Below are 13,131 nucleotides of genomic sequence, written 5' to 3' on the forward strand. Positions count from 1 at the left end.
AGATCTCGAACGTCTGACACGCCAAAACATGGTCCAGCACACGCAACATGCTACTTGGGTAACCCCAGTAGTTATTGTCATAAAAGCGACGGCAGAATCTGATTTAGCCGTGACTACCGCAGCACTGCAAATGCAACCTCTATGAAGCTTTTCCATCCGTTGCCGACATTGGCCGAGGTCCTCACTTATCTGCAAGGTAAAAGAATGTTCTCAAAAGTGCACCTGGCTCCGACTTTTCAGCATCTGAAGGTGACTGATCAGACGACAGAGGTATAACAATTAACACGTATAAACGCCTCTGTCGTGTTTGCAGGCTCACATTCAGAATTTCCCCAGCACCAGCAATCTTTCAAAGCTGCATGAAAACAACTCTTGGTGGCATCACAGGCGTATGTGCCTATCTGCACGACATAATAGTCAGCGGAGCTAACCAGGAGGAACACTATTTACGTCTTCACACCGTCCTTTCCCAACAAGAAGCTCGACAGAATTTGAAAGTCGCTAACGTAAGAGCGACCCAACAGTCTAAAAGTGACGAGACCCCGCTCTCGGCTCATACAAACGAGACTCGGGGAGATAAGATGTCACGTGAATCACTTCCGGCATAGATCCGCCACGAAATACGAGCCACCATCGTCGCCCAGAGCACCCTTGACGATTATGATGAGCACCAAAGCTCACGGAGACGTTCTCACGCACCGAGACTCTAACCAGAGCAGCAGCTGCACCCCATCCCGAGTTCTATTACTACAACAGAATGACGCACATGTCCCGGCAGGCAACGGTGCCCTATGAAGACTTATGAAGTTCTCGACTTACAGGATGGAAGGATGTCACGTCTCGCGTGGCGACCGCATCGGTATCTGTGTATACAACCACTGAGGCGCCGTGCACCACTCATCGCCTGCTCCTGCCAGCGCAACTCAAGCGACCCTATCTGCTGACTTGAACCATGCCCGAACCCAGGCAAAGCCGCAGACAGCGACTCAGGACTCAAGCTTGCATAATGCACGTAACCACCAAGCAGTACGCATCGTAGCCTAAATAAAGGGCCCTAAAGAGATAACAACCCCTTAAGATGATACATTACTCAGCGTGGTGGTAAAAAAACGAAAAAAAATATTTTTGCATTGCTGTTTATATTTGTTTCTTTTTTATATGAGTGTTTTTCCCACAGTATAGTTGGCCCCATCACAAGCACGAAGCAAGCTACAGTATCTATTTTATCTAAGCTGTATTGTGCAGTTGGGCAGTAATTGTGAACACTTGGACAAAAATAGGCAATAACCTTATTTTTCATACCCTGATGCAAAAAAAAAAGAAATCTTGAGACAAAACAACTGCTGCTCCTATCCAATGCCTAATTACATGTACACTTGTCAATACATTTCGTTGTGTTTGTATTAATGTTTTTTGATATATTGTTGCAACATATGTTATCAGGTCATGATGGGCCACGTGGTTTTCGAGGCGCAGGGTGTGCGTGCTGCTCTCTGTGGATTTAGCGAAGACAGATTTTTTTTTTACCATGTGCGTCTTGCAAGCAGCGATATACGACAAATGTCTTGATATGCAGGCACAGGAGTACAGCATTTTGATGGAAAACGGTGTAGGCAGGTACAAGTTTGCCACCTGCGTGAAGCGGCCGATTAAGTCGGCAGCGAGCATCGTCGTTGACAGCGACACGCCCCCAGCAGACCGACTGTATTCGTCACGGCGTCTGATGTTCCTGATGTTCCCGGAGAAGATTGTGCAGTGGCTTGAATTGATGACTGCTCAACTTATTACTTTGGTGTCCAAAGTTCGCGAGCTTCGTGCTGAATATGTATCCCTTCGTCAAGTGGCGGTTGCCCTACATGGCAGCGTCTCGACCGGTACTGCTCTCCCGCCGCTACGCGGGCGCGCGCTGCAAGAGGCCACCCTTGCCAAAACAGTCTTTCGCTAACGTTGCTGGCAGGTGTCACGGTCATTGAGACACTGGCAGCAGCGACAGTTCCTTTGGTCAACCGCGCTCAGCCGTGCGACGAAAGACTGCAGCAGCAAACGGGTGGACACGTCGTCCAGCCGCGTTCGATAGTGCTAAACACTGCTCTCTCAACGTCGCGCCCGAACTTTCAAAGCAACGGGCCTTTTTGTGTCCAGTTTGGCTCCCACAACAACGGCATCCGACATCGAGGGACTTTTGCAGGTCTCGTCGGTGACAATACAGTTTAGTGCACGCGGATGAAAACCAGGTAACCCACGTACAATTCATTTCATATATGTTTCGACGAGGAATCTCTCAAGCTTGTCAACAAACCCGATGTCTTACCAAATGGTTGCACGTTTCGCCCTTTCATTGGAAGGCTGTTTCCCTTTCGGCAATTTCTTCCAATGTTCGAATACTCTGATGAGTCCTAAATCTTTATTACCAAAATACGAGCGGCTTCAGAACAAAAGTGTGTTTTTTTTCCAGATATACTTCGTTCTAGTTATCACTTTTGCATAACGGAGAGATGGTTAAACGAGTCAAGCAAAAGCGAGTCTTACTTCACGAATGACTGCACTGTATTCAAAGCAGGCAGAAAGTACGTTGATACGGTTAGACTTGGTGACGGTGTTTTAATAGCGTGCAAGTCAGAGCTTCATCAGTTAAGCTTTTGTCTCCCTTTCTTGTGCCTGTGTCTTTTATCGCGTTAATCTGTCTGTTCATACCTTGAAACATATGACGAATGTGCGTGGCTGGAAGTACCATCGTCTGATACTCCAAGCTATTTGCTTAGTTTTGATTTTCTTAGCTCTATTACCAATGTCTTTCTAAGGCACTTTAGAAAGCTACAAGATCGGATTGACTTTCCAAAATACGAAGTACATATTTATGGAGATATTATTCTGCAAATGTTGACTGGTGTGCAGGTTTATTTGAAAGCAAGTGTGTCCTACTTCGTTATCGACTTTGTAAACTACCACGTGTTCTATCAACACAATGTGACGCCTAATTGCGCTGCAAATGTTTTATAGTTGTTTTTTTATCAAACGTTCCAATCTTCCGCATGTGTGACACGTTTGACGTTCTTCTTCCGGTTGACATATTTCATCCTTCATTCACGCTTTCCTTTTATTTATCTTTTATTCAGAGTCGAGATCGTGCAATCCTTATACACGCGTGCCGTCGCGGTGACTACTGTGGTCTCTACACTCGCCTTCGCAGCTGGGATCGGTCTAACTTATTAGATAACAAGGTCGTTTGTTCATGGGTGGACCAGATTACACCAACTGTACAAAGTGCTATGAAAGAATGTCTACGAAAATGTTGCAGGGGAAATAGGAAATTCCCTGGCTGTTTTTTAGGCCCGATAGATGACGTCACGCTTGCAGACGATTCAGAGTTTTCATCGTCTTTTTTGTCACTGAGATTTAGGTTCTCCGTTGCCTAAGAAGGCTGAAGGCATAATTTTCGACAGTGTATGACCTGCATTCCTTGCTTTATAATCGAAAGTTGCACAAAAATCTTTGATCCTATATTGATATACATGTTTAACTGTTGTGTACGAAAGGGGCTTCTTCCGTCCGAATGGACAGCAAAAGTTGTAGTCTGTATGTTCTATGAACTACAGCAATTCTCACGTTCCTTGTAACGTAAAGAACTTCCAGCATGTTTGTCTATTTTGATAGTGTTTACAGGATTTTAAAATGATAATACGCGGACGATTGCACGCGTTTTTGAGGCGAGAGAGAGAGAAAACATTTATTTATCATGAGATTGGGCGACTTCCTCGCCAATATTTCTCTGCTTCAACAGGGGTTTGTGCAAGGCATATTGATAGAAACCAACATTAGCACTTTCCTCTGTTATACGGCACCGGCCGTATTTAACCGCAGTCATGTGGACACAATGAACTTTGATTTGACGAAAGGTTTTTACAGTCTGTCATCAGCTAGTGCTGCTTAAACTGCACAAAATGCTATGTGCGATTTCTACTGTAAGTGGTTAGAAATCTACCTTTCTAATCAAGTAAACGTGATCAGTTTTTACAATAATGTTTAATAAATTGAATAAATTTCTCATAATTACTCATTTACAGCTTTGTCGCCAGTACCTTGAAACCTAAACTTATGACCACTTTTGCTTTTGGTGTTTGTTAATGATTTGCTCTGTTCTTAAACTGAGCCACCCATTTTGATGTTTGCTGATGATTTAAGATTTTGTCGAAGAAAATGGTGCTTAAAGGACTGCTATAAATTTCAGGAGGCGATTCGATTTATTTATTAGTGGTGTTTTACTAACAGACTTGACATTAACGGGAAGAAAGAGAGTGGGGTGTCTTTTACCAGGAAGCATGTGCAGACGAACATCAATTACACTTTTCGGGTGACAGTATTTGTGATATGCTTGAGTTCTTTGACCTTGGGGTTTATGGAGATTCAAGGATAAGTTTTCGCCTTCATGTATCTTCTATTGTGAGTCATGCCATGAGGAATTTATGCATATCTAGACTTAGAGAGAAGTCTCGACGTCCTGGTTGTTTCAAGACATTGTTCTGCGCACTAGTCAGACCACGATTACAGTTTCCTTCTATTGTGTGGAATCCTATTAGTACCCATCAAATAAACTAGTGCGAGCCTTCGAGTGAAAGATCATTCGCGTTTACTACGACAGATATATTCGTCGATGCCTATACTGTCACTACTCAAGCCTTTTAGTTAACTTAAGGACGCTTTCTTTGCGTGACAATAAGACTCACGCATGACATAAAGTTCTTACGAGGAGGGGCACGTGGGCTGATTGGTTCTCATGTGTTAAATCGAATCAGAGTTTATTTCAAATACATGTTTTGACAGATCTTGTTTGCTGGTCAATCTAGGCACATCGTGCTTGTTAGAAGACCAAGCAGCAGGTGGTACAGCTTTCAATAAAGATATGAAACATACAATTACCATTCAAAGTTATACAAGTTCAAAACAAAATACTGTAACACACAAAGATAAATACTACGTTTTCCAGTCACGTAAGAATCCCAATAAAAAATCACATAATACAATAAACAGTTGAATACCACTTCCTCACATTTTTCATCATTTTACCTTATGAATTTATATCATATAGTGTTGGTTCAAATTCATTAAAAATATCAGGGATTTAATACTTTCTTGTTTTCTTTCCATAGTTTAATAAGACCCTTGGCTTAAAATACATTTGTTTTTTGTAACGGAATATCTTTTTTTACCAATACTTTAAAAGAATTTGAATAATAATAGCATGTCACAGCCACATACTTAAATAGCTCCTGTACTGGAAGTATTCCTAGAATATTATACTTTTTTTTCTGTCTGATTGTTCTAGTTATTCTATTGATAATTATTTTGACTACGTGATCAATACCTTGCTTTGTATAGTCAGAAAGTCAGAACATATAGCATATAACGTTATACCATATGTAATTACCGATTCTGCTAATGCCTCATATATAGTAACTCTGAGGTTGATAGGCGTTTTCCCGCGCAGGCTATACAGCATGGCCGCGACAGCTCTAAGCTTTCCACAAACGTGTATGACATGGTTATTCCAAGTTAGATGCTGATGAAAAAAATTCCTAAATACTTAACCACACGTTCAAACTGTAATGGTTGACAAATACATGCGTTGCGATGTGGGGCGTGCAAATATACATTCATGCTAAATGAAAGCGCCTTATGTGGATTATAACTAACATCGTGACAGTTTTGGGTTGCGCGACTGAAAACCAGCTGGTGCTTTGACGTGTTTTACCCTAAAATTTCTCTAACCTACCCCATAAAACAGCTGCGCAAGGCGTACAATGCCAGTTCATATGATATAGATATATTAAAATTAGTGACTGTGTTAAGCTGCGCTCAGGATGGTGACGTAACTGAGTTCAGCAAGCAAGTCTTTCAAGTTTCTTAGACAACTGATGCTGTGTATGTTTACTTCAACATGCAATAGTGCCGCACATGCGGTTGTGTTTTCATATTTTACTACGCTCATGCTCTTGTGTGTACTAGTGACTTGTCACCAAGACTTTCAGCTGTTAAAAGCTACAGAAATAAACAATAAACAAGCTCGAGAAATACGCTCTCCTGCCTTCGTGATTTAAGAGAATTGGAAAGCACTATGATATCCATCACGTGCCCAAATTGCTCGCTCGAATGTGAACCAATAGAAAAGCATGCTAAACGTAAGCCATAATTCATAATAGGGGCAGCATGTATTATTCTATGCGCGCAAAAAGGTGACTGAAGTGAAACGTTCAATAAAGATGCAAGTTAGTGAGATCTATCAGTAACTTCAATTGAAAGTAGTTTAAGAAATTGAATATGAATATAAAATCAGGACAGGTTGTGTTCACATAACTGGCGACACTTCAAAACTACACGGCGGCTTTTTGTTCGTTGGTTGGTTTTGAACCCTGTTAATTCTCTCGCTACAGCAGCCCGATGTGCTACCAAATCGACCATTGACTATCCAGTGATCCAGGTAGAGTGGGAAATGCTTACATAGAAACATAATACAGACATATGTAGTTAGCCCCTGGGAAGTGCCTGAAGTACCCTAAGGGTGCTAACGCGTAAAAAGGATCTCTTAAATTTCTCCGATGCTGGGCAAAAGTGAATCCAGGTAGCAAGAGTTTCTGATTCGTTAACAGGCTACGCTATAAACGCACTGGACATGTTCCGCTTTCAATGAACGTCCTTCACGTGAGCGTTTTAGCAAGCTGCCCCATGAATTCGTTGCGTATGTGCCGCTCTTCAATGAAGCTCTCGCCAACTTGGGTGACTGATTATGGGCCACTGAGTGTGTGGCAAGCGAGGGAACAATTCTCAGCGTTCGCAGGCACCGGCTCGCCATGCTTGTCGTCTCGGAAGCCACACATTGACTTATCGGCAGCGCCACTAGTGGCACGCACCGGCGTGCCAAGCATTTCGGAGGCCACGCTCAGATTTCGTGGCGGTGCCGCTAGATGGCATCGAGTGTTCTAAGGCGAGCGGGGAAGAGCAGCCCCGGTGCAGTGCGCACCTCATGCATAATCGTTTCGGCGGTGGCAATATGTTGTGTCGCTACATTGATTCACTGATAAGCGCTTTACCGTCGAGAGTCATCGTGCGATTGGTGCTGTCTATTTTTTTCTCTATTTTCCATCCCTTATCTCTTTCTATAATCGTTTTATCACCTTTACCCCTTTCCGTAGCACAGAGTAGGCAGCTGGCACTTACACAGACCAACCTACTTGTCTTTCCCTCTGTTTTTTCCTCTCTCCTCTTTTCGCTATCACATATGCTTGGGTAGTCACGCGGGTAAGTTCTGGCGGAATTTATCGTAAGCTTTGTCAACGGCTGTAGAGATGCATAAGAAATGTTACAAATATGGTAGGACTGAATCTAGCGCTTTTTTCTTTCTTTTTAGAAATTTAGGGGAAGACTGTATTCGATAACTTCTTCATGTCACTCACGTATTTTAAAAAGCGGGCGCTAATGTCTGGAGCAGATGACTGTATTTATCGTGGACTCTTTGTCTTGCAGGTTCTTAACCACTTCCGTGAATATGGTGGAAACGACATACTTTATTCTTTATGTACGCACCTCAATTCAACTTAAATGTGATTTAATTACATGCATTGTTCGTCGCGACATAGGGATAAAATAACCTTTTAGACAACGCAAATAATTTTAGTACAGTTAACGTGCATTTTGCACATAAATCTGCATTTGAAATGACACCACTAACTGACGATGACAAATTTTTGGCCAGAAAAGTTTGTATTTCCTAATCTGTTGCACAAAAAATTTGCAGGCGTACAGAATATGATTATTGCAAAAGATAATAAAGTCTAGCACAATTCTGGCATGCGGATTGAGACATGTGTTGTCAATGGAGCTCGAAGTGCCGTTTCTTAGGTCACATTTTTTTTGTATGTGCGTGTTTCTAGACGTTAATAAACAAAGCTAAATTTTCAGCTTCATACACCGGTAGCTTTAGTTCTATGTTCTTTTTTCATGAAGGAGCCAAAACTGAAGCCTTGTGTACAAAAACTCTCCATGTGTTTTAGAGCTCGCTTTTCCTTTTAAGATGACTCCAACACTTCGCTACCTTCATTTCCAAATTGTCGCCACTTTTTGAACATTCTTTATTCACAAGTCTTCTGCATCCTCCGCTTGCGATGTACCTTGATCACGCTTTATTAAAACTTGGAAGAAAAGGTTCCACTATAAAGTGGGGCCGTATGAAAGTCGAGTTACTCAAACCAACGAATGTGAGTTTTCGACGGTTGCCATGCCTTGTCCTGCGAAGTGGTGAGGACCGAAGTGACCTAGCTCACAAGGCGAATGATTCGAAGCACACACACAAAAAAATGTGTCGCCGACGGCCGCATGATGAAATTGTGCGAGCCAGAAAGGACGTGTCGTAAGTATGGGCGATACTTGAGATAAATGAGCTTCTTTTCATACAGCAGCAGTAGTTTATCGGGCGCTCTTGGGCAAGTATCTCTCGGGTGCCATTAACTCGTCCTGCAAAGCGTCTGCCACACTTGCGTCAGCTACAAAGGGCACTTGACCTTTGCATCTCTCTGATTTGTATTTTTTTCTTTCTCAGTGCGCACGTGGCTGACTTCATAGCGCTACACACCCCTTCAGAGAGGCTCAACGGAGAAGTCTGGTTTTAACATCAGAGGTCGGCGACACCCTTATGACAGTGTCTGGCTGGCTGATAGCGGAGTGATACATGTGAGGTCACTGTACAGTTCTCCGAACCAGTTAGCAGCTTATGTATCATACGTTTCCTTCTTCCGTTCTTGGCATCAACGAAGCGCAAACCTTGGCTTTCGTCTTCTTTTTTTCGTTTCATCCAGCACTGTTGCGCCCGTCAAACCAATTATGTTTTGCTACCTCGTCAAAACGTTACGCCGTTTCATGCCCGTGCAGCATTGTAGCATAGCATTTTTGCAGCATTGCAGTGTATACATATATATCTCTCTCTCCTTCTCTCTCTCTGTCTCTCCCTCTATCTGTCCTTTTCTTTAGGACATTCAAGTGTATTCATGCTCCATTGCAGAAATTGCTTTTCAGAATCGCAATCATGTCTAGTGTGAGGGACCAACCAATTATTCTGACGTCATGAACATCACACGCTTTTTTTTCTTCAGCTTATCTACGCAATTGTGCTTAGAATTATTTCTGAAACCGATGGAATACAATTTGTTATTGTACATCCAAAGATTTCCGAACATGTAGAAGCCGTGAGTGCTCTATACCAGAACTGTGCTCGTCATTTGTGTAGATAGTGTCAAAAAGGGTTTCAAATCTAGCGCTTTTCCTATAAAAGTACACAAAGAAAACTACGAGCCTTCGCAGGAGTACAGAACAATGTACAAGAGATCAAAGAAAACAGCCATTGCGCTTTATAAGGCCGTGGAAGCACATCAAATTCGGCGAATAAGTTGGATCTTTGCTTACCTGTATGAGTACCTTCCGCACAGGCTAGGTTTGCTAGAAATAACGTGAACAGCATTAACAGGTAAATTGTTTTCACGTTTTTCCGGCCATCAGTCACTCCATCTACAATGAAGCTGTATTAGTAAAGATGGTAGCCCTAAAAGAAAAGGGCTACATTGACATTGAAATGCCTCTTCCAAATACTGCTAGGTGTTTCTAGTTCTTGCGCCACAATGTGCGCACAAGGAGGTTTTCTGATCAGCACCCCTTATGGCGGCAGAGTTCTGGAGAAGGTGGGCGTGAGCACTTTCAGAGGTCACGTGTCTGTCGGAAATATGTTGCGCAGTGTAAAAGCAGTTATCAGCTTTGGCCACGGAGTGTCATATTGGCTCATGCATTCGGCATCGCAACTTTGTTTGCGGCAAGAACGTACGAATGTTGTCGCAAACATTTTCGATTTGCCATCTCCTTCGTATTGCATATGTGCTCATAGCACTTTTATGGTGACCTTGCACACTCAAAGGGATAACTTTGCGATGTTCTGCTGTGTCTGGCACCGACTCTTCGCAGTTGACATCTGGCATGTTGATAATACTTGGGTGGTTTACTTAGTGCGACAACAGTGGGGTATTCCTATATAGTGTCTTTCAATACGCGATAAATGAAAAAAAAAATGATACAGTTATATGGCATACCTCGACTATATCTTTGGAATAATGCTTGCAATAATAATAATTAGATCAATTGTTGAAAATACCACTAACATGGTGCGTTGGGCTCCTATTTGATTAAACGACGCCAATTCAGTCAACTTTCTCACCATATCGAGCGCCGGAATCACACATGATAGCCGTTTCTTATGTAGACGTTCGCATCGACAAGCAAGGGTTGAAATGTTAAATGCTTGTGCCCAACAAACTACAATACATCATTGTCGGGCTCGATCTTTACTTAACCAGGCAAATATTCCAATAGTAATTTTTCTAAAGCTTTATGTGCAGTAAATACTCAAATGAATGTGCCTGTCGATGAGTGAAGCACTCGAAAATAACTTCAACAGCAAGAACACAAAATTTGTACAAAGCAAGGTTAATTTATCAGCTACCTGCCATCCTTTCTACTCGTTGAGTTGCAGTGCCACGCCATCGATTCTTCAAGGAGCGAAATATTATGATGCTGATAAAGTTAAGGAAAATTATTTTCGTATATTGTCGCGGTTCACTGGGAACAGCAGCTTCAGTTGCGAGAAGTTGCCCTGTCGCACTCTATTGGCACACCCGAGAATAGGGAACGCAGCCTATTTCTATTGAGCCTGCGCGCACCCTCGAGCAAATCGTCTTTGTCGTCACCATCGTAGCTCGACGCAGACAGGGGCACGGCACTGACCTACCTCCAGAGGTTATTATTGGCCTTCCTCCAGGTTGCGGTTATAACGACGGATAGCATCGGCATTGCTGTATGCGCTCGGCTAGAAGCATGGTTCGGGTCATGGTTCGGGAGGTGCAAAGGCTTGTCTGAGTTCTTGGCGCATGACTGCACTGTTTGCGTTGCAACCTCCTCGCGCAGAATCACCCTTATCAATTGGAGCAGAGAATTTTTGTCGGTGCTCGCCAGTACTGTGGCTCCTGCAGACGTTCCGCCAGCGTGCCGTCGTATTGCTGATGACGTTGCTGCAGCACCCGCTCGATTGCTCTGGCCTTTCCAATAAATTCATCCAGTGTTGTTCGTGGGTTGCCTATACAAGGCCAGCAAAGAGCTGTTCCTTTACACCACAGATGAGATAACTCAGCTAATTTGACTTGGTCATGCTGAGATTCGCGCGGCGAAACAACCGGACGAAGTCTCGGGCAAACATCGCGACACCCTTTTGGATACGCGGCTCAAGAAGGCGTTAAGCGTTATCCCGTCGATTCGTATTTCAGAAGGTCTCAAGTAACCGACGGCAAAACTCGTCCCATCAGAAGTTTCCCTCATGGTTAACGAACCATGTTCTTACACTCCTCTCGAGGGCGAAGTACCCGTTCGGCAGCTTCTGGTCAAGACAACAGTGATCTGAGTTGAGCATGCGTTCATACTGGTCCAGCCAGTCTGCCGTGTCTTCATGCGCGCCGCCGTCAAAGCTCGCGAAAGCCTTGAACCTTGACCTGTGTTGGGCTTCCCAACGCCATTTCTTTGGCCCACGTGGTCGTTGACCGGGCTGGTTCTTGCAGGAGACCCTATTCGGGGCTTAGACCTTGCAGGTGGCGGTTTACGTGGTGTGTAGGCATCGCCAGACGAGAAATGTCTTGCTGGGTTTGATGTAGGGCTTCTCAAAGGAGTCCTGATCAAGAGGCGATGAGTGCAATACCCAGCACCTCCAACAGTGTTGCGGTTCACTGAAAAGGGGAGCTTTAATTCTGAGAAATCATCCTGTGACACTCTATCGGCACACCCGAGAATAGGGAACCCAGTCTTCTGTTGAGCCTGCACATACTCTCGAGCAGATCGTCTTTGTCGACACCGTCGTGGCCCGATGCAGACAGGGGCGTGGCATTGGCCTCCCTCCGCAGCAATATAACGTTTAATATACATGGCCCCGGCGTTATAGCGCTAGAGCAGTACATTTAGGCTGAAGTGGGAAATCTACGAGGTCATAAACGTTCAGCACGCTGGAAATGAGAGGGCGAACAATACCAGGATACAAGGGAGAACCGACAGAATGAGCGGTGACTTTCCTTAACACATTATTGACCTTTTTCACGCTGATCCCGTGGCCGCTGCCATGTTTGATCACGTGGTGACGCGTCCATGACTTGCCTCAGCTGGCTTCGTTGTATCTGTTATAAAGGATGTACATGACGCCAGTGCGGCCCTGCAAACCTCTGTTTCGGCGAATATCGTAGGCGGTGACTCGGTGAAAGACACGCGAAGCTTTGGCTATAGCGTTCGTAATACTATCTTTTGGCGTTCTTTGGCCGTCCCTTCCTCTAGCGCCAATAAAGCCTACATATCATCATCAACATTATATTTTTTTTAGTTTTTCGACAGCTTCATAGTTCAGGTTGGTATGGCTGCAGGCTTTACTGAGCTTTGAGGTCATATCAGTCAGCGATCACCAAATGTGCCTTTCATGACATCATTAGTCATAGAGATACCAGTGCTTACGCCACATAACATGATTAATTAGAGCCACCAAGGTGGCCACATTTAAACAGAGTTTAATGTATGGGGCAAAACAATTGCATCGCAATTTACTTTGTTGGCGATCGAAGCGTTACGCTGGCCATTCGGTGAAGGACATGGTCCACCTTTTCCCAGAATGCATTCGTTTCACGTAGGGACGGCTTGTGTGTCAGGAAAATATTCTGCCGTCATTATCTCTTCTACCTCTTTAAAAACCTCAAGACTTGCATGTAACAGCAACAATCAAAGTAAAGATTCGCGCTGTCGGTTGATTGGAAATGTGTTGGTTATCTACAGATACTTTCGTAGACGTCAGTTGTTTTGGACCAGCGAAGTGTCACTTAACGGCTGCATAAGGGTGAATTAGGTCTGCAGTTAAAGTAGTTGATTTGCAGTTCATCCACGACAAACATAGTGTATGTGAGGAAAGAGAATTGCCTTTGGTTACGTATAATATATATAGGCGGCTTTATTTGTGTCCATATTCAGATACCTTTATTTTTTTTTTCAATTCCCTCTTTAGTTCCCCAAAATAACTAT

General features: G+C 43.7%; 1 protein-coding gene across 1 annotated transcript in view; it reads right to left on the reverse strand.

Annotated features, from left to right (window-relative positions):
• LOC126522612 (uncharacterized) overlaps positions 1–13,131 on the reverse strand; it is a 50,220-nt gene that overhangs the window by 36,675 nt on the left and 414 nt on the right. The gene's annotated exons all lie outside the window — the stretch shown is intronic.

Source organism: Dermacentor andersoni, chromosome 6 (genome assembly GCF_023375885.2).
Source record: "Dermacentor andersoni chromosome 6, qqDerAnde1_hic_scaffold, whole genome shotgun sequence".
Classification (NCBI taxonomy): Eukaryota; Metazoa; Arthropoda; class Arachnida; order Ixodida; family Ixodidae; genus Dermacentor; species Dermacentor andersoni.